The sequence below is a fragment of the Gorilla gorilla genome, chromosome 4 (assembly GCF_029281585.2).
Source record: "Gorilla gorilla gorilla isolate KB3781 chromosome 4, NHGRI_mGorGor1-v2.1_pri, whole genome shotgun sequence".
NCBI classification, from domain to species: Eukaryota; Metazoa; Chordata; class Mammalia; order Primates; family Hominidae; genus Gorilla; species Gorilla gorilla.
This window is the reverse complement of record NC_073228.2, coordinates 65,169,815-65,192,616: the sequence shown is the minus strand read 5'-3', so window position 1 is coordinate 65,192,616 and position 22,802 is coordinate 65,169,815. Positions and strand designations below refer to the sequence as shown.

At 45.0% G+C, this 22,802-nt stretch overlaps 1 protein-coding gene across 6 annotated transcripts in view; it reads right to left on the bottom strand.

Annotated features, from left to right (window-relative positions):
• Positions 1-22,802, bottom strand: part of LYRM9 (LYR motif containing 9) — a 111,528-nt gene that overhangs the window by 14,564 nt on the left and 74,162 nt on the right. The window contains exon 1 of one of the 6 annotated variants that reach the window (XM_004042080.5): positions 391-528. The exons of 3 other annotated variants lie outside the window; for them this stretch is intronic. The gene's annotated coding sequence lies outside the window, so the exon portion shown is untranslated. Of the gene's footprint in view, positions 1-390; positions 529-22,802 lie in introns of those variants that run through there. 2 more of the 6 variants (XM_063706572.1, XM_063706577.1) reach the window with 2 other exon arrangements.

Sequence of the window (22,802 nt, the reverse complement as noted above, 5' to 3'; positions counted from 1 at the left end):
ACCGGGTGCCGCGGGCAGAGGGACGGTGGAGGGGACATTCTCCTTTTAAAAGTGGCCAGGCCGTGAGCCTCTGAGAGGCTGGCCTCCGGGCTGCCCCGGACCTCGCGCCCCTAGCTCGCGCTGCAGGCCTTTCCTGCTCCTCCGAGGCCGCCCGGCCAGGCCTGCGTCAAGCCCGGGCGCCGCGCTCCGGTGCACTCAGCTCTCCGGTGGAAGAGCGCGGACCGCAAGGGAAAAGGTGCCGGCGCGGGTCGCCCCTAGGTCTTCTATAGATCCGAGGACGCCCGAGGCCTCCACATCCCTAGCCCGCCCCCACCACCCAGTGGCTCCGGCCGCCGCTGCCCCCGCGCCCCCGCCCTCGGCCTCGGCCTCGGCCTGCGCAGCGCGGCTCACCAGCCTCCAGGGGAACGCCAGCCCCGGACGCCGCCGCGGCGACGAGTGCGCCTGCGCCCCGGGGACTGAGCGGCACCGCCCCTGCCCGGCGACAGTGAGCCCAGCGCCCTCTGCCGGCCGCGCGCGGGACTCGGGGTCCTACTGGGTGCCTCTTCCTAGATCCGACCCCACCCAGTTGAAAGCTGTCCCCACTAACAGCCTTCGTTACGTGTTACCTGAAACACCCACTCTGCCTTCTGGCTGTTGCTACGCCGGATATAAGCCCTAAAGGCACTCTCTCCTCCTTATTCCTGAATATGGATTGTGCTATGAATATGGGGTGTTCAAGATCTCTGAAAGGCTTGCTGGAGGACTTTTCCTGAACCTCTCCTGTTGATGACAAGAATTGTGTTTGGATAGGAATCTGCGTTTTGAATCATTTCACCAAATTACAGTCCCATAACACCTGTCAAAAGAATAAATATGACAGTAATAAGCATGCTTCCTTTCAGACCCATCTATAATTATAATTGAGGAAAATAATACAAAATTTAAACTTAGAGCTACTGCCAGTATCATTCTTTGAAAATGAAATAATGCTGTTTTATTAAATAGGCTCTCCCTGCTCTCTAATGTTTAAAGCTCAAGTGCTTCTCTGAATTGATTTAAATACAAGTTTTATATCCTGAAAGAAATAAAGATGAGTCATTATGTTAAGACAAACCCCCTGTTCAATGATGATGCTGATCTCTCAGCTGATGTCTAAGCGGGAGTTAGGTTGTTAGTGGATAATATTGCTTCTGTTCACGTCTCTCTTCTCCAGGGCTTTTTAAACCTATTTGTAACGAAAAGGCTGATTTCCTTCAGACTCCATGTGTCGTTGATTTAACAGGACAACTTCTTACAGTTTTTTCTTTTTCCTTTTTCTTTTTTTTTTTAAGTAAAACATTGCTTCCCGGTGGCACCTGGGAATCTGTTTTTCTTCTCTTACGATAAGAGAAGCAGGGATATTTCTTAACGGAAGTTTTGTTTTGTTCCTAACTCCCTTTAGAGCTTCCTCTTTTCTTTTTTTTTCTCTTCACCTAACATACTAGACTTCCCTCAAATCTGGGGTGGGGGATGGGAAGGTGGGGTTCCCTCCCTTGAAATATTCAGATAATTGCTTCCATTTATTTTAAAGATGTAGACTTGGACAAATATATCTGAAAGATACAATTGCACCCTCATAAATCAGCCCTCTTATTTACACATGCATAATCAAGGGCACGTCATTAGTGCAGAGCCAATCAATAAATCATTAAGCTTTTAAAGCCCTTATTAAGAACAATCTGCAATAACATCATCCACTCCTGTGCTCAGTCTTAGGATCATTTAATAATTTTAAGAAATTTCACAGTCTGTTCTGTAGTCTCATCTCCCTTTTGTTCCTAGATCGCTGTATTCCTGCATCAGAAACATGGTTCTAATACCTAGATCTCATAAGATATTGAAGATGCAAGCTGTTTGCTTTACCTCTGAAAGGCTCCACCTTCAGAATCACTTGTGCCTCTTCCAATTTTACAAACACACGAGATTTTAACTTTCACAAAAATTTCTTATAAACATCCAAACACTAAGAAAAAAAAATCCAAAGTAGGAGAGATTTGAACAATAATCTCTAATCTTTTTTCCAAGTCACAATGGAAACCTAGATTTGAAAATAATTGAATTTGAACCTTTTAACTTGACAGCAACCTTAGGTTCTTACAGCTTCAATAGTAAAATGAAATAATTTTTACTAGTCCAAACATTCACTTAAAATGACACCAGTCTCATAATCTGATAAAACCCCAACCATTTTTACCATGTCATTAGCAGATGAACACCCTTATGCCAGACAGTGCATGATATTTACAGATAAACAAAATAGAAAGAACTTTTACTTGAGAAATTAGTCACCCACTGTCCAGGGGACATGTTCGCACAGGGGAGTTTATTGACTTTCCTAAGAAATACACCACATTCTCTTGATTTCTGACATTATGTCATTTAGCCTGACGACTGCAGATTTGTAACCAGTATTTGTAGGGAAAGATACAAGAAGTCCTGACGTTTCCAGTTTAAACCTGTTTTTAGATTTCAAAGAGAAATGATAACATTTGCATCCTCTGATTAAATCAGGTTATTGTCTCCAAGGTTGACCATGTAAATAATTCAAATTAATTCATCAGTGTACAATAGGTTTAATAAGCATAATAAACACTTTTAAGAAAATACTTAAGACCCTCGGTCTGCCCTCGATCTTGCTCCCCATTATCTCAGATTTCCTTGAGAACAGAATGAGTGGTACCACGTTGTTCTCTTCTATTCAAAATATGCAAAGTTGCTATTTACCAGTTTGCAATTTGCATGTCTCAAATCCTGCCAGAACACAGGGTGAGGGCCATGGGGTGATGGGTGAATATGCCAGAAGAGGACACCAGGGGCGAAAATGGAAAATGGGGTGAACAGATCTTCCTTACCCCAGCGTATTGCAAAACACAACTCTTGCTGACTACTCAAGATTTGTTTTAAGACAATAAAAATATTGGGTATGAAAGGTTATGTGAAATCTCAGACATCTAGTTTGTTTTTCTTTAATTGCTGGGCAAAAGAAAGGGATGAGCAAGGATTTCAATATTTTTATAAAAAGGAACACAAGAGGAAAAAGGGTACAATTGTGACTATTTACAACATACACTTGGAGATTAATTTATGGGCTGGGTTTCAGCCTTTCTGGTCCTCCATACTATGTTACTTTCTGCAGCACCATAAATCCAACTTTGCTGACTGGTATATGTCATTCTCTGTTTCTAGTGTGTTCTGTAGTAATTTATTAACAGTGACCACATGTGAAACCACATTGGTGATCAGATGTATGTTATCTCTGAATATGTCCCCACTTTTTTTATCTCTTGAAAATATGTTCTATGTCTCATGATTTCAAATTGTAAATAACATACACACATACACATACTGTTTTGTATGAATCACCTTTGGAATGGAATTTCTTTTTCATAAAAATTTCAAGTGCATGCTGGATGTGTATGTGGCAATATTACCAAAGGAGTGAATGTGCTTGGGAACATTCTTCTTTTTTGCATTTTGACAGCATTTGACTAAAGATCCACTTAAAATTACCTTGCTCACAAAGTGTAATTCTGTTTCCACTGACTATATCTGCAGTGTTTTGAGGTGTCCAGAGACAAGAATTACATGCCACCATTAATAGGAATGGAGACTGTAAGAAATAATCAACTTTATTAAATAGGATTATTTGAAGAAAGAGGAGAGACAAAGGGGTGAAGAGGAGAAGGAGAGAAAGAAGAAAGTGAAAAGGAGGGAAGTGGAGAATAAGTAAAAGTAGAAGGGAGTTATCCTGTTGATGCTGTCCCCAAGAGAAAGGGATGATAGAGTTTTAAGTGTAGCAGCCCAGAAAAAAAAAAAAAAAAGGCAACATTGATGAAGGGAAATCATTTATCGGCTTGGCCAGGAAACTGGGTGTTCTGGTCAGTCAACTACTTGGTTAATAGTTACCTTCCACTTCAGCAAACATCTGGTGAGACTCCTTCATGTGCAAAACTCCATGCAAGACCCTGGGTCATAGCGGGGCCTCTGAACTCTATCCCTGCCATGCGGGCTCTCCTGTCCTTCTCCACTATGGTTAGAGACACACGTATAGTCTTGTCGCTGTCCTGCTGTAGTCCTCTTAATGACTTCTCAGTGTTCTCTGAATACATATGCCAAACTCCTTACCATGTCCTATGAGGCCCTCCAGGGTCTGGCCTCTTAAGCTTCCATCCATGTCCCCGTCCTCTGTGGCAGCCACAGTGGCCTTTCAGACACTCATTGTATCATGTCCTTCTGCCCTGCTCCTCCTTTAGATCCCAGCTAATAGATCTCTTCCTCGCCTTCCGTGACATCCACATTCCCACCCCATAATGGAACAGGTCCCCCCACCCAAAGAGTAGACTGTACTTTTCTCCATGGCATGCATCACAATTTATAGTTACATATACCTCAATTTGGATTCCCCCCGGAGAAGCCCCCAAAGCAAGGATTTGAGAACAACTAGTTCATTTGAAAGGTGGTCCTAGAAAACACTAAGTGAGAAAATAGGGAAGTGAGGCTGGATACAGTGGCTCACACCTGTAATCCCAGCACTTTGGGAGGCCAAAGTGGGTGGATCTCCTGAGATCAGGAGTTCAAGACCAGCCTGGTCAACATGATGAGAGCCCAATCTCTCCTAAAAATACAAAAATTAACTAGCCAGGCATGGTGATGATAGCTTGTAATCCCAGCTACTCGGGAGGCTGAGTCAGGAGAATCGTTTGAACCCAGGAGGCGGAGGTTGTAGTGAGTGCGCCCTTACACTCCAGCCTGAGCGACAAGAGTGAAACTCCATCATAAAAAAAAAAGAAAGAAAAGAAAAGAAAGAAAGGAAGGAAGGAAGGAAGGGGGGAAGTGAGGCAAGGAAAAGAAGGCAGCCTGTAAAGAGAGCCTTCCCAAGCAAATTACCACCAGGGACCACTGAGCTTCGTCCTGCTGGGGAAACAGTGTGGAACCCACACCTTGGTTATCCCACCCTGGGGTATTTATACACCAATTCCTGTTTGTTACAGGTCAAACGATGCTCTCGGGGGCACTAACTCCCTGGTACTTCTGGCCTGCCATGATCTCAGGCAAAGAGATACAGATGCTGGCAGTTGGAAATCAGCCGGGTATACTGCAGTGGTAAGGCGCAAGGGTGGGGCACTGACAGTTGTGGTAGTTACATATACATGGACATTTACACATAATACATACATATATATGTGTGGGTACACGTAGATAGATATGCATTTGTGTTATTATATCAGTCATATCTCTCTCTGCACTAGAGCCCCATGAGTGAGAGCTGGGAATGAGTAGCAGTATCCCACCCAGTGCCTAGGCCTCACTTCCTGTGGTCCACCATTAAAATCACTCTCTTACCAACACCCTCAACTCCCTGGTTCCTCTTGGCCTCTGTCACATTCACTCTGGATGAATCTACCATCCTCCTTCTCCAACCTGCACCCAAGCAGATTAATGCTGAGAAAATTACACAACAGAGCTGATGGGTTTTACTTTAAATTTATGATCCAGTCCTCAAAGGCATAATGGATGTTGCCTGGGAAGAAAATAACTCTGTTTCTCAGAACTCCTACACCCCACCTCCACCCTCACTCTCAGCAGAGGACCTCACTGAAAGATAGACATCATCAGATCTTCTTCTCACTCCTTCCCCTTCTTTCCTGATATGCTGTGGAAAGTTTCCTTCTGCCTTTGAAAAACCGGTCCTTGGCTGGGCGTGGTGGCTCATGCCTGTAATCCCAGGACTTTGGGAGGCCAAGGCAGGCAGATAACCTCAGGTCAGGAGTTTGAGACCTGCCTGACCAACATGGAGAAACCCCATCTCTACTAAAAATACAAAATTAGCCAAGCATGGTGGCGCATGCCTTTAATCCCAGCTACTGGGCAGGCTGAGGCAGGAGAATCACTTGAACCCAGGAGGCGGAGGTTGCAGTGGGCGGAGGTTGCAGTGGGCGGAGGTTGCGGTTGGCAGAGGTTGCGGTGAGCTGAGATCAAGCCATTGCACTCCAGCCTGGGCAACAAGAACAAAACTCCATCTCAAGAAAAAGAAAAAAAACCGGTCCTTCTGCTGGTTCTCTGGATTCAATCCCTGTGTGTTCCTCAAATCTTTGCTCCTAGAGTTATCCCCTCTCTCCTGCTTCATTAATCACCCCCTTTCCACCTGTTCATTCTAAGCAACATACCAACATGATCCAGGGACTTGCTACTCAAAATGGGATTCATGGATCAGCAGCCTGGGCCTCACCTGGGAGCTTGTTAGAAATGCAGAATCTCCCACCTGGGCCTGTAGAATCAAAATCTGCATTTAGCAAGATCCCAAGATGGTTCCCAGGCACATCAAAGTCAGACAAGCAATGGGCTAGGGGTTCCCATTAAAACAAATTAACAGAAAGCACACATATCCACATCCCACACCCATATGAGATTGCTCCATATCCCCTACCAGATAGATTTCTATTTCTCTACTCTCCCTTATAGCCAAGCTTTTATCCTTTCATTCAAAAAACGAACACCTACCAGGTACCAAGCAGTTTTCTAGGTTCTGGGGAGACAGAATAAATAAAACCCATTTGATCAGTGTGCATGTGTGGTGTCTTAGGAGCAGAGAAAACATGATCAGGTCATAAGTGAGTGCTTTGCAGAGAAATAAAATGTGGTCATGTGGTCTTCACCAGATGGCTACTGTAGATCACTCCAAAGAGGTGACATTTAAACTGAGATCTAAGTGACAAGAAGCCGTCATTAGAGTTGTCTACAAGGGAAGCCTTAATTTCTCACTTACCATTCCCCCATTTACCCGTCAGCCAATACAGTTGGTTTCCATCTCTTGCCACTGAAACTGCTTAACAAGGTTTTCAATGACTTCCATGTTGTCACAAGTAATAGCTCATTTTCTGTCCCTTAAAATGTTGTAAAGTGAGTTAGTCACCTGATTAACCTCTTCCTTGCCATACATTGTTCAATGTTAAAATTAAAGGCTTTTCTGGCTGGGCAAGGTGGTTCATGACTGTAATCCCGGCACATTGCGGGGCTGAGACAGAAGGATCACTTCAGCCCAGGAGTTCAAGACCAGCCTGGGCAACCAAGTGGGACTCTTGTCTCTACAAAAAATTAAAATATTTAGCTGGGCGTGGTGGCATATGTCTGTGGTCCCAGTTACTCAGCAGTCTGAGGTGGGAGGATCACTCGAACCTAGGAAGTCAAGGCTGCAGTGAGCTGTGATTGCACCACTGCACTCCAACCTGGGTGACAGAGGAAGACCCTGCCTCAATTTAAAACAAAAAAAAGAAAAAGAGACTGGGCATAGTAGCTCCCTCCTGTAATCCTAGCACCTTGAGAGGCCAAGGCTGGCAGATCACGAGATCAGGAGTTCGAGACCAGCCTGGCCAACATGGTGAAACCCCGTCTCTACTAAAAATACAAAAATTAGCTGGGCTTGGTGGTGCACACCTGCAATCCCAGCTACTCAGGAGGCTGAGGCAGGCGAATCGCTTGAACCCAGGAAGCGGAGGTTGCAGTGAGCCAAGATCGCACCATTGCACTCCAGCCTGGGTGACAGAGCAAGACTCTGTCTCAAGGAAAAAAAAAGAAAGAAAAAAAAAGACTTTTCTGGATAAGGGAAGAGGTGGCAGGAAAGATGAAAGGGAAGGAGATAAATTAGATAAATTTTACTCAAGCATAAATATATCATTTCTAATTCAGTAAAAAATACACTTTATTTGATGTTTTTAACAAACCCTTTGTTACATCAGGTATATTTGGAAATGAGATAGATAACTGCTTTGATCCAGCTCACCAAGGGAAAAGCTGGTTCAACATTTCAACTGGAGGTCAACTGGCCTCCCCGACCTCTGTGTTAACTCTCAGGGTATCTGAATTGGAAAGAGAGCTGGAGGGGGCTAAGAGGCTTCCCACTGGCCCACCAGGCTGAACCCACTCTCATTCCACCTTTTTCCCCTGCAAAGCAGGTTGGAGCAGTGAGGGGGTAGAGAAAGTGAGGAAGAAGAAAACCATTTGCTGGGAACTACAGAACCTTACCCAGGAAATGGATGGGAGTTATTATTAGCCTACTGATGTAGAGAAAGACCTAATTCAGCCCAGGGAAGGTGGTTTAGGGATGCCAGTATGTATTGTACCAAAGCTTGGGTTTCATAAAATAGAGGGCTGCATACCCCATTTACTACACATGGTTTGTCAAAACTCTTGACTTACATATTTCTTTTCTTTTCTTTTTCTTTCTTTCTTTCTTTCTTTTTTTTTTTTTTTAAATTGAGACGGTCTTGCTCTGTTGCCCAGGCTGGAGTGCAGTGACACAATCTGCAACCTCCGCCTCCTGGGTTCAAGCGATTCTCCTGCCTCAGCCTCCCGAGTAGCTGGAATTACAGATATACACCACCACACCCAGTTAATTTTTGTATCTTTAGTAGAGATGGGTTTCACCTTGTTGTCCGGGCTATTCTCAAACTCCTGATCTCTATTGATCTCCCCTTCTCGGCCTCCCAAAGCGCTGGGATTGCAGGAGTGAGTCAATGCATCCAGCCAGGTATTTCTTTTTAAATATCAAATAGCGTTAGAGTCTGTCAGGAGCACGCAGCTTGAATGTTACCCTAGTGCTGTGCACTGAAGCTTGGTCCTGGTAACAACCACTGATGTACGCATGCACCATCATAGTCACTCAACGCACTGACTTTGCAGCTTTAACCACTGAATCCAAGCTCAGTCAACACTTGGCCCTCTGTGGTGATGGGGATATGTCCAAGGATAAAGAAAACTCAGAGGTTAAGAGATGGTTACAGCTTCATGCCCCTGCCTACTCCAATAGTAGAAGACAGTAAAATCAAAAGAACATTTGTGACATGTGAGAAATATATAAAATTTGTATCTCAGTATCCATAAGTAACGTTTTATCATAGCAATGCCCATTTATTTATGTATTGTTTATAGCTGCATTTGTGCTACAATGGCAGAGCTGAGTTACTGTGACAGAAACAATATGGCTCACACAGCCTAAAAGATTTACTCTCTGGGCCCAGGCACAGTGGCTCATGCCTATAATCCCAGCACTTTGGAAGGCCGAGGTGGGAGGATCACTTGACCCCAGGAGTTCAAGACCAGCCTGGTCAACATGGTGAAACCCTGTCTCTACTAAAATTACAAAAATTCGCTGGGCAAGGTGGCTCACGCCTGTAATCCCAGCTACCCAGGAGGCTGAGGTACGAGAATCACTTGAAACCAGGAGGCGGAGGCTGCAGTGAGCAGAGATCCCATCACTGCACTCCAGCCTAGGTGACAGAGGGAGACTGACTCAAAAAAAAAAAAAAAAAAAAAGATTTACTGTCTGACCATTTCCAAAAGAAATGTTCATGGATCCCTGGTCTGCAGCCAGCGGTGCAGGTGTTTTAGTCTTGGATTCCAGGGTCTGCATGATGGTGACCGCATCCTGACTTACCTTTGCAGCCTTACCTGCGGGGCTTTCCTGCTTCACATCCCTCCCACAATGGCCCTGGCAAACCTCTTATTGTTCCTCACTTAAATGTCTTGCTGTCCCACCTCTGTGTTTTCTCCCTGCTGTTCTCCTCTTTTGGAAACCACACCTAATACTCTCAATTTGCTTTTATGCCAATTTCCCTCAACCTTCAAACAGGTCTTCCCACATCTCTCAACTATAATTTATTTCTCCACCCTTTTTTTTGGCCATAATTCTCTCTGTGCTCTCTCATGACATGCCAGTTTTCTACTTTGCATTATAATTATTTATGCACATGTTTTATTCCGCCTCTAGACTATAAACTCCTTGAAGAATGCATCGGCTCATTACAAAATTAGCATTCTGAGAACCCTTATTTGCATCACACATAAGATCTCTTGTCTTCAGCAAAAAGGAGTATACTTATGACACATATAATTGGCACTTATCACACAAATCAATGATAATGGGGAACAAGGGCAAGATGGTTAATTAAAACCTACAGCAAATTCCTCCAAAATTCATTTTTGCCTTTCCTACTATTTTGCCAGTATAATATGCACTGGTTTATACCAAATTCCTTATTTTTTACTCTCCCCCCAGACTTTATAGATGTGTAACTGCCTTGGCCATCATGCAGTTAGTGGGTGCAACAAGACCACAAGTGAATAATCCACCAGCTGAAATCATCAGGCCTCCAGGAATGGAAAGCTTTGGGACATTCTTTCCAGTGAGAGTAGGAGCCTCTGAACTCTGAACTTTCCACCCACAGAGCTCCATAAGGATTTGTGTGTATGCCATTTGGAACTTAGACATGGAAAAATAATCTTTTAGTATGGCTCTGATACTGAAAATAATAGGTGATGTTCAAGTAAAAATTAAATAAAACAACCAAGTTCCCTGCACATATGTCTGATTAGGCAGGCCAAATATTCTATGGGAAACATTAATTCAACCAGAAATGATAAGGAAATAAAATAAATATGAAGAACAACTCTGCTTGCCAAAGCAACATATGCGTTTGGGATGAGTCTTTGCACCCATGACTAGTATACACAAATATTGTGTTAAACCTCTCCTCCTAATAGCCTCATTTCTCACACGCTCTTCAGAGGAAAAAATGTGATGCTAATTTAAGATGACTTATCCTGCTAAGCACATAAATAAAAAATAGTTCAAAATCCAGCACATGATAGAACTCCCCTTTCACATTTAATTAAGTACTTTTAATTGGCAATTCATTTGGCAGACTGTATATTTCGGGCTGGAGAGACGAAGGCAGAGCAGACCCCTTAGTTAGATACAAAAGAGGAGATGTGGGGCGTGTACAATTGCTTTATGGTATGTGATGCAGAAACGTGATGTCAGGCACGGAAGAAAGACAACTATCCGACTATCCGTACATCTGGGAAGGAATTAGCAGCGAACAGGGCAAATGCTAGAGGGTCTAATCAGGATTATAAAATGTCATTTAGAAAGATATTTACATTGTTAATTAAGCAATGAAGCTGATAACTGCTACTCTGTACATCGTGCTAATTACCCTGGTGCCTTGGAAGACTTTCTAATCAGCCAGATCAATAGACTCCTGGTTTATGCTAATCACACAGAGTCACCCTCCTTCTGAAGTGCTTTGCTTATAGCAGCCTGAACCCAGTTCAGCTCCTGCCCACTGTCCTGTGCTAGAGGCAGCCAGCATTCATCTGTCTGCCCACATCACAGCAGTAAGGCTGATGCCTGCTCACCCCAAGGCCCACAGCCAGGGAACTAGAATCCCACCATGCAGCACGCCGCCATCAATTGTTCGGGAAGGAGGCCTGAGCGTTTGTGCTCCATGAGATTTTCATGTAGCCACAGCTCTGTTCTCTTCCGACAATGAGAAAGATCATATAGTCCTGAGGGATAGGGCTATGAGGAAGATCTAGATTTAAGTCTCCTCTGCCATCGACTTTGACGGTAACGACCTTGGAGTAGGACACCAATTGTTTTGATGGGAATGTGTGCAGGACCAGGTATGAAGGTCAATTTGGCTCAGATACTGGGTGAACCTTTAGGGACTTTTGTTTGTTTGCTTTTTCACTGATCATTAGTATGAACAAACTATTCTTCTGAGCCAGAGGAACCAAACTGCTTACCTCTCCCAGTACACAGGCAGCATCTCTGGGGCCCCAGCATGACAAGAAGAAATCCGAAAAATGTAATAAAAGGCAAAGACAGTCTAATGCAGAGTGCTTTCATGTGTGCAGCTGCCTCTTGGTCATCCACATGGAATGGGTAGAGTGTGCATGAAGGAGACCCAGAAATAATCCATTTACCTCATTGCAACCTATAATTTCTATCTCCTTCCCCCACCAAACCTCAAACAAAAAAATGGCTGGTAGCCAAGTGGCCTGGTTTGAAGAAGATTAACTCATTTGCTTTTTGCTCTAATTCCCTGGTAGGTGTCCTAATGAACAGTCAAAAATCCCACTTGGAGAGTAACAGGGCAAAAAAAGAAAGGATTAGCAAAGGGTTTGGATAACCCATGGACTGAATAATCAGTCCCCAAATAATTTAGAGTCAACTACACGTAAACTTTAAGCAGCAGCCAAGGGAGGGCATGGAGGTGGAAAGCCAAGGTGAGAGAGACGCTGAGCACAATTAGGGTTGGAAACAGCTGGGATCCATTTCTTCACTGCAGAAGCAGAACTCCTTCTGTGCACCTCTGCATGGGGCTCCCAAGCTTTCATTGCTAGCTCCCCTGCCCCAGCAGGCAGAGCCTCTGAGTTCAAGGCCAGCTCCTGTGCTGGGCTTTGGGATGGGGCCAATTTGTTGAATTGTTTCAGTGCTTTGATGTGTAAACTAATCATCCGTCATTGTGCTCTAATTAAACTTAAGTGGTGCAATGGATTTGCTGTCATAGAGGCCAGGGCCCCTCCTGGCTTGGGGAGGGAGGGGCAGGATCCACTGAAAGCATCCCAGTCCCAGGAGGGCATAGAGCAAGGAAATGCCAGGCATGAATAGGAAAGGTGCTGATAACCCTGCCTAGGTCTAGGAGACTGAAGAAAATGGGAAAAACCAGCAACCAAGGCGGGTCTATGAGTCTCTGATTTCCGGGGTGCAATCACCCTCAGCATGAGTGTCCAGACATAACAAGTTCAGGTCAAGTGGCTAACCACTAGGTGATCTTACATTTGTCATGGTAATACATCTCTCTGGGGCCAGCTGGCTTGGCATCATCAAATTGTAAAACTGTTTCACAAGGTGAGGGGCAGTTTCCCGCCTACACCCAAACCAGATGACCAAAAGGTGCCAGGAGAGCAGATTCAAGACTCTATAAAATGTTGACCATCACGGCCATTTTCCTCTTCCCCAAATACTTGCATTCTAACTTTCAAGAAGTATGTCTGCAATTATGAAGGGGAGAGTGAGTTCTCCTTATGATGGAGAGTCAGAGGAAAGAGGGAGAAGATGGTTGTGGTGCAGTTGTGCTGTGACACGTGTTTTGGGAAGAGAGTCATCCTGTCCCAGACCTGACCCTTCCCTGGTTCCAGTGCATCACCAGAAGGCGGGGATGAGAGTGTGCATGTTCCATACTGCACCAACATTTTGTGGGACCACAACCTGGATAATGCTGATACATTTGTGTTGTTGCCTCAATGTAATTGATAAATCCCACTCCATAGAGACACAGTGATGACATGATGAAAAGATTCTTCTCTTCTTCACCCACGTATTCGTTTAGCAACTATTGATTGAATATCTGTGTACAAGGCATGCTATAAGATCCAAGTTGTGCAAGATACAGCCTCTGCCATGAAAGGACTCCTACTCTCAGAGGAAAGATAAGATGGCCACTTATGATTTGACAATTGCAAGTAATTCAATAACAACTATACCTTGGAAGGAAAAAAAATAGATCAAGCATATTATCATATGGATATTATGGGGAACTGTCTAGACATCTCCAGAAAAGAAAGGGAAGAAAGGACACTAACACTTTTGGCCATCTTTTTGTATGCCAGACACTATGTCAGGCATAATCACAACTGTTTTCTCATTCAGTACTCACCACTGTCAGAGGCGTTCGAACAAGAGCAACTCCATCTTGAATAGGTGCTGGGTGAAATAAGCCTGAGACTTACTGGGCTGCATTCCCAGGAGGTTAGGCATTCTAAGTCACAGGATGAGATAGGGGGTCACAAAGACCTTGCTGATAAAACAGCATGCGGTAAAGAAACCAGTCAAATCCCACCAAATCCAAGATGGCGATGAGAGTGACCTCTGGTGGTCCTCACTGCTCATTAAATGCTAATTATAATGCACTAGTATGCTAAAAGACACTCCCACCAGTGCCATGACAGTTTAGAAATGCCACGGCAATGTCAGGAAATTACCCTATATGGTCTAAAAGGGAAAGGAACCCTCAGTTCTGGGAATTGCCCACCCCTTTCCAGGAAAACTCAGAAATAATCCACCCCTTGCTTAGCATATAATCAAGAAATAACTAGCTGGATGTGGTGGCTCACACCTGTAATCCCAGCATTTTGGAAGGCCAAGGCAGGTGGGTTACTTCAGGTCAGGAGTTCAAGACCAGCCTGGCCAACATGGCAAAACCCAGCCTCTACTAAAAATACAAAAATTAGCCAGGCATGGTGACATGTGACTGTAATCCCAGCTACTCAGGAGGCTGAGGCAGGAGACTTACTTGAACCCAGGAGGCGGAGGTTGCAGTGAGCTGAGATTGTGCCACTGCACACCAGCCTGGTCGACAGAGTGAGATTTTGTCTCAAAAAAAAGAGAAAAAAATAAATAACTATAAGTATCCTTAGTCCAGCAGTCTAAGCTGCTGCTCTGCCTATGGAGTAGCCATTTTTTTTTATTCCTTCGCTTTCTTGATAAACTTGCTTTCACTTTACTCTATGGAATCGCCTCAAATTCTTTCTTGCACAAGATCCAAGAGCCCTCTCCTGGGGTCTGGATCGGGACCTCTTTCCAGTAACATCATCATCCTATAAGGTGAACATGATTATTCCTATTTTACAATGAGAAAGCTAGGCCAGGCGTAGTGGCTCACGCCTGTAATCCCAATACTTTGGGAGGCTGAGGCGGGTGGATCACGAGGTCAGGAGATCGAGACCATCCTGGCCAACATGGTGAAACCTCGACTGTACTAAAAATACAAAAATTGGCCTGGCGTGGTGGTGTGCGCCTATAGTCCCGGCTACTCAGGAGGCTGAGGCAGGAGAATTGCTTGAACCCGGGAGGTGGAGGTTGCAGTGAGCCGAGATCGCACCACTTCACTCTAGCCTGGGCGACAGAGGGACACTCCATCTCAAAAAACAAAACAAAACAAAACAATGAAAAAGCTAAGACTAAAGTATCCCTGACAAATGCCATATAAAAGTGTGGCAGGCATACAACTTGTCCCTGCCCTCTCCACAGCCCCATCTCTGCGCTCTCCTTCTTTGGTAATAGAAATTTTGGCCAAATAAGATCTACCTCTCCTAGTCTCCTTTGTATAGATCTGGCCATGTGACTAGGTCCTGAGAATAGGATGGAAAGAGATGTGATGGGAGCAACTTCCATGTTGTATCTTACAAAAGAAAGCAGCTGGGCGTGGTGGCTCACACTTGTAATTCGGAGGCAGAGGCAGGTGGATCACTTGAGCCCAGGAGTTTGATACCAGCCTGCACAACATAATGAGACTTTGTCTCTGCAAAAAGTAAAAAAAGAAATTAGCAGGGCATGGTGATGCGCACCTGTAGTCTAGCTACTCGGGAAGCTGAGGTGGAAGGATTACTTGAACCCAGGACGTGTAGGCTGCAGTGAGCCATGATTGTGCTACTGCACTCCAGCCTGGGTGATGGGGCAAGACCCTGTCTGAATGAAAGAAAGAAAGAAAGAAACAAACAAACAAACAAACAAACAGAGAGAGTAGGAGGAAGCGAAGTCAGAAAGCCTGTTTTCTCTTTCCTCTTTCTGCCTTCCTGCCGGTTCCAACAAAGATGTGGTGGTGACCACCTCAAACCATGGAAATGTAGACAGCATGCTAGGGCTGACAGAGTGAATGGCTGGTAGGGTCCAGATTATAGGACACCCTGAAGACCCCATATCAGTTTGGACTGTTTCTATTCCTACTCTTACATGGAAGCAATAAACTATTTTGTTTAAATCACTGATATATTGACTCAGTGTTTCAAGCATATGTCAAGTAATAGAGTAGAGAGTAGCACAAACCAAATAACAGAGGAATGCAGAGGAGAGAAAAAAACCATCAAGAAAAATGTTCTTCAATTGTTTTTAAATTTATCAAACACCTATTACATGCCAGGCACTGCTCTGGGCTCTGGGGATTCAAAAATAAACAAAGTTCTTGACCTTAAGGAGGAAACCCATAAAACAATCATTTTATGTGGAAATACCAATGTTAGCAATAATCACAGAGTGCTATGAGTGAACCGGAAATGGACACCTATCTCAGCCTGAAGGAGTCAGGCCTTTAACCTGGGCCTGGAAATCCCCATTTGGATTTTATTATAGTAGGGAAGATGGAAGGTGGAAAAAAGAGGAGAGGAAAAACTGTTGGCAGAGGCTGCCTCCTTGCCTGACTTTGATTAGTCCCACTACCTGTAATTGCCACCTGGAAGGTTCACTCTCTCCATTCCTAATTATTCTTGCATGCACACAGGTCCCGCCTTGTCTAGAAGACTCTGCTGAGACTCCCCAGTGCTGAGTCTGAAGGAGTATCTCCAATGACACTGACATCTGCAGCACTCCAGCAGACTAAACAGCAATGCAAGGCCACACATCAAGTATATTTGCAGGGTTGTCTTCCTTCCTTATTGTTTTTGTTTGTTTGTTTGTTTGTTTTTGAGACAGAGTCTCACTCTGTCACCAGGCTGGAGTGCAGTGGCACGATCTCGGCTCACCGCAACCTCCACCTCCCGGGTTCAAGAGATTCTCCTGCCTCCGCCTCCTGACTAGCTGGGACTACAGGTGCACGCCACCACACCTGGCTAATTTTTGTATTTTTAGTAGAGACGGGGTTTCACCATGTTGGCCAGGATGGTCTCCATCTCTTGACCTTGTGATCTGCCTGCCTCAGCCTCCCAAAGTGAGCCACCGTGCCCGGCTCCTTCTTTATTTAGATTAAACTCCTTAAAGGCCGGAGTGATGTTTTATGAAGTTCTGTGCACCTTGCTCAGCACATGGCACGGAGCCTGCAATTGAGAGCCCAGAGCCATGTGGACAACTTTGGACTAAGACTCACAGGGGTTCAACTCCCACCCTTTCCATTCATGGGCTGTGCGTGATCAGGAGCAAGTCACTTACCCCTCTGAGCCTCACTATCTCCATCTGTGAAAACAGGAATCATAGAACCTATCTGGAAGAATTGTCATAACATCTGTAAAAGTATCTAGCAACGTGCCTGGCACAGAGGTAATTTATTTTCCCTTTTTTTTTTTTTTTTTTTTTTGAGACGAAGTCTCTCTCTTGTCCGCCAGGTTGGAGTGCGATGGCGCGATCTCCGCTCACTGCAACCTCCGCCTCCTGGGTTCAAGCAATTCTCTTGCCTCAGCCTCCTGAGTAGCTGGGATTACAGGCACCTGCCACCACGCCCGGCTAATTTTTGTATTTTTAGTAGAGACGGGGGTTTCACCATGTTGGCCAGGCTGGTCTCGAACTCTTGACCTCAGGTGATCCGCCTGCCTCGGCCTCCTAAAGTGCTGAGATTACAGGCATGAGCCACCGCACCTGGCCTATTTTCCTTTTAAAAATACATATTTCTCAAAACATATCCTTAATTCTGGGTGCTGTATCATTTATTAGAAACTGCAATGCTCACGCCCTCTGCCCATTCACATTGACTGCATGCGGAGGAGTTTGGAAGACTCTAATAGAGAGAGCCCACATTCAACTAGTTTAAGTGTCATGATCATTGCTGGTCAGGGCAGGTGCGTGTTGAGTGCATGAGAGGCAGAGGGGGTTGTGTGCTGGCCATTTCTGGACCTCATTTACAAAGTTGGCTACTCATTAAGACTTAAGACTTGCCACATTGGGCCACCAAGCAAAGATTGCTGTCAGGAACCCAAACTGGGAAAATAGATCATTTATGTCCTGAATGGCTCATAACATTTTTTTTTATTATACTTTAAGTTTTAGGGTACATGTGCACTATGTGCAGGTTAGTTACATATGTATACATGTGCCATGCTGGTGCACTGCACCCACTAACTCGTCATCTAGCATTAGGTATATCTCCCAATGCTATCCCTCCCCCCTCCCCCCACCCCACAACAGTCCCCAGAGTGTGATGTTCCCCTTCCTGTGTCCATGAGTTCTCATTGTTCAGTTCCCACCTATGAGTGAGAATATGCGGTGTTTGGTTTTTTGTTCTTGCGATAGTTTACTGAGAATAATGATTTCCAATTTCATCCATGTCCCTACAAAGGACATGAACTCATCATTTTTTATGGCTGCATAGTATTCCATGGTGTATATGTGCCACATTTGCTTAATCCAGTCTATCACTGTTGGACATTTGGGTTGGTTCCAAGTCTTTGCTATTGTGAATAGTGCTGCAATGAACATTCGTGTGCATGTGTCTTTATAGCAGCATGATTTATAGTCCTTTGGGTATATACCCAGTAATGGGATGGCTGGGTCAAATGGTATTTCTAGTTCTAGATCAACATTTTTGTATAGAAAGGAGATAAGGCACAGTATTTGGAATTGCCTCTACATGAATTTTTGATCCCTCCCGTCCTGCCACACACACACACACACACACACACACACACACAGTCCCTTCCCCTAAAAAAGCCTGTTCCTGCCCTGGTCTAGAAACCCAGGAGCCATCCCTGACTCTCCCTTCCCCTTAACAGTGAGTCCTGTTGATTCTCTCCTCAGCTTCTCTCTTGAATCTATCCTCTTCTCTCCATCCCACCACCAACCTAGTCCAAGCCACCACTGTCTGTCACTAAGAGCCTTGCTACTCAAAGAGTAGACTGGGAACCAGCATCACTGGAAGCTTGTTAGAAGTGCAATGTCTGAATCCACTCCAGACCTAGATGTAAGGAATCAGAATCTGCATTTTAATAAGATCCCCAGTGACTCATTTGCACTTTAAAGTTCAAGAATGGGAATGCTGCAGGAGCCTCCTAACCAGTTTCCCCCTCCTAGTGCTGCCTCACATTAACTCATTGGTCTGGGACCAATTTGCTCTCTTTTTATTTATTTATTTTTTGACTGCAACCTCTGCCTCTCAGGTTCAAGCAATTCTCCTGCCTCAGCCTCCCAAGTAGTTGGGACTGCAGGTGCACGCTACCATGCCTGGCCAATTTTTTGTATTTTAGTAGAGACGGGGTTTCACCATGTTGCCCAGGCTGGTCTCGCACTCCTGAGCTCAGGCAATCCACCCGCCTCGGTCTCCCAAAGTGCTAGGAGTACAGGCATGAGCCACTGTGCCCAGCCTCAATTTGCCCTCTTAATTTGAGAATTCCCACACTATTCAGATAGTGCCATTTTTCCACTGTACTTCTCTACATGACACAGGATTGCTGTTCTAATTTTTTACAGATTATTTTATCCACAAAATAAAGACAAGATTTCTTGTTTCCTCACTGAGTAGGTGAGGGAAGATATTTTAGGTCATTTCATTGGAGGCTGTGGGATTCTTTTCAGGGTCCTGCATTTATGAAAGGGTTTCAGTTCCAAGTCCCCTTTTCAAGTGAGCCCAAGCCTTGTCCCTGTCCCAGCCCAGCCATGAAAACTCCAGCCCCAAGCCATTAGGGTTTGTATTCTGGAACTCCCCCCACCCCACTCCCACCTCTCAGCAGCCACAGAATCCACTTGGGATCTTTCTGCTCTGTCTTTAACCTCTCCTAATCTCTGCCTCAGGATTATTTGCCTTTCTTTCTGTGAAACTCAGACCCATTGTTTGATTTAGTTTAGTTTAGTGTTGTTTGTTTGTTTGTTTGTTTGTTTGTTTTTGAGGTGGAGTTTCACTGTTGTTGCCCAGGCTGGATTGCAATGGCCTGATCTCGGCTCACCGCAACCTCCGCCTCCCGGGTTCAAGCGATTTGCCTGCCTCAGCCTCCGGAGTAGCTGGGATTACAGGCATGTGCCACCACGCCCGGCTAATTTTGTATTTTTTAATAGAGATGGAGTTTCTCCATGTTGGTCGGGCTGGTCTCAAACTCCCGACCTCAGGTGATCCACCTGCCTCGGCCTCCCAAAGTGTTGGGATTACAGGCGTGAGCCACCGCACCCGGCCTAGTTTAGTTTTTAAAATGAAAGTCATTTCTATGTGTTTATGGTGGAGTTAGGAGAGGAGGAGGGAAAAGAGTCCCCCACTGGCCCAACTTACTTATCCTGTTACCAGTCAGAGCCATCATCTTAAAACTGCGGTCAGATCCCGCTACTGTCCTGTTTAAAATGGGTCAGTGGCTTTTCTCCACGTTTGGGCCAAAATCCAAAATGCAGAGTAGGCAACCTGGCCCCTGCCTACTCAGCTCCCCAGTCATTGGTGCGAGGAATAAAGTTGTTGAAATTGTGACAGTCTAGAGCTGCACTATCCCACAGGGGGCCACTCCAGACCGAGCTGTGTGCTCGGTGCATACTGGATTTCAAAGACTTCCTATGACAAAAAGAATGTAAAGTACCTCTTTAATTTAAAAAAATTGTTTTTTTGAGACAGAGTCTCACTCTTTCACCCAGGCTGGAGTGCAGTGGTGCCATCCCTGGATGGCCTCAACTATAGCCTCACCCTCCTAGGCTCAAGCAATCCTCTTGCCTTAGCCTCCCAAGTACCTGGGACCACAGGTGTGCACCATTAAGCCCAGCTAATTTTTGTATTTGTTGTAGAGATGAGGTCTCACTATGATGTTCAAACTGGTCTTGAACTCCTGAGCTCAAGCAATCTGCCTGCCTGGGCCTCTCAAAGTGCTGAGATTACAGGCATGAGCCACAGCAGCTGGCCCAAATAAATTTTTATGTAGATTACATGTTGAAATGGTAATATTTGGATTATTGTGTTAAATTAAATATATTTCTTATTTTATTTATTTTTTTTTTTGAGATGGAGTCTCACTCTGTCACCCAGGCTGGAGAGCAATGGCACAATCTCGGCTTACTGCAACCTCCGCATCCTGGGTTCCAGCAATTCTCCTGCCTCAGCCTCCTGAGTAGCTGGGACTACAGGCGTGTGCCACCATGCCTGGCTAATTTTTGTATTTTTTAGTAGAGATGGGGTTTCACCATATTGCCCAGGCTGGTCTCAAACTCCTGACCTCATGATCCGCCTGCCTCAGCCTCCCAAAGTGCTGGGATTACAGGCGTGAGCCACCGCACCTGGCTAAATATATTTTTTTAAATTAGCACCGGCCGTGGTGGTGCACACCTGTAGTCCCAGCTACTCGGGAGGTTAGGGCAGGAGAATCACTTGAGCCCAGGGGTTCCAGTCCAGCCTGGGCAACACAGCAAGACTGTCTCAAAAAAAAATGTTTTTAATTAATTTCACCTTCTTAAAAATATGGTTCCTAGGAATTTAAAATGACAAAGGCAGTTTACGTTGTATTTCCATCAGACATTGCCGGTGAAGCACCTGGAAGCAAAAGTGATTGCAGACATTGGAACTCATATGTCATTTCTGTTCGCTCTGGTAGACTTGGGTGCCTTGGGAAAGCCCAGTGCTTTGAGAAGCAATTCATTTAGCACTGAGCGACATCTGAGCTCATTCCTGACTGTGTTGAGGGGTGGGCAATCTCACTGGGGAAAAACAAACAGCCCGAATCAGGCTTTGTTCTTAATGCTATTCCTAAGTGCTGATGACACCCCTGCTGGGTCCAGCCTCAGGGGACACAGTGGGGAACTGATTGACAGCCATTAAGAAAATGGAATTGAACACCTCAGATCAGACATCAAGGCAGAATCTTTATCAAGCTAGCATCAGACCCTGCGAGCTCTCCAGCTAGGAGGAAGGATTGCCTCTAGGACCTTTGCTGTTTGTGATTATAGACAGTCCCCAATGCTATTTAACATTCTAGAATTCGAATTGTAAAAAGACATCATTGTGTACTGCTTGCCATTCACTGGCCATGTGGATGAGTGAGTTAACCAAGTTAACCTCCATGGCCCTCAGTGTTCTCATACATAGCATGGTGATGTAAATTGTACCTACGTCATGGAGTTGGTGGAAAAACGAGACGAGCATCAAGCCATGCACTTATAACAGTGCCCAGCATACAGCCAGTGTTCAGTGGAGATTCGTTATTATGATGGCTATTTATGTTTCACATGGGAATGTTTGCATAAAAGGAGGCTTTGCCTACAGCCAAAAATCTTAAGCTAAAGCTGAGAGATGTGCTCCATATGGCCTCACAAGTCCTAAGTGCCATTTCTGGGTACTGGTCATGGGCCTGTTCTGAATTATTTTGCAAAATGGGATCCAAACCAAGAATCTTTACTGTGATAGTGGTCATTTATCATTTTGGCATTTGTCAAGCATCCATTTCCCTTCAAAATAGTATCCCAGGCTGGGCATGTTGGCTTATGCCTGTCATCCCAGCACTTTTAGAAGCTGAGGCAGGAGGATTACTTGAGCCATGGAGTTCAAGACCAGACTGGGCAACATAGTGAGATCTCGTCTCTACAAAAAAAAAAAAAAAAAAATAGCTTGGTGTATTAGTCTGTTTTCACACTGCTATGAAGACATACTACCCGAGACTGGGTAATTTATAAAGGAAAAGAGGTTTAATTGACTCACAGTTTCACATGACTGGGGAGGCCTAAGAAAACTTACAATCATGGTGGAGGGGGAAGCAAAAAACTCCTTCCTCACAAGGTGGCAGGAGAAAGAAGAGTGAGGAGGAAGGGGGAAGAGCCCCTTATAAAACCATCAGATCTCATGAGAACTCACTCACTGTCATGGGGGAAACCATCCCCATAATCCAATCACTCCCCTCCCTCCATATATAGGGATGTATAGGGATGACAGGTCCCTCCCTCAACACGTGTGGACTGCAATTAGAGAGGAGATTTGGGTGGGGACACAGAGCCAAACCATATCACCTGGTGTGGTGGTGAACACCTATGGTCCCAACTGCACTAGAGGCTGAGGCAGGAGGATTGCTTGAGCCCAGGAAGGCAAGACTGCAGTGAGTGGTGTTTGTGCTATTACACTCCAGCCTGGGCAACAGAGCAAGACCCTGTCTCAAAGAAAAAAGAACAGCATCCCAATTTCCTTTTGGGAAATAAAGCCTCCCTCATTTTCTGCAGTTGGTAACTCCTAGCACCTCTCCCTGGATAAGCCCAGCTCCTCTCTCCCTGTCCTAGTATAGACAGGGGCAGC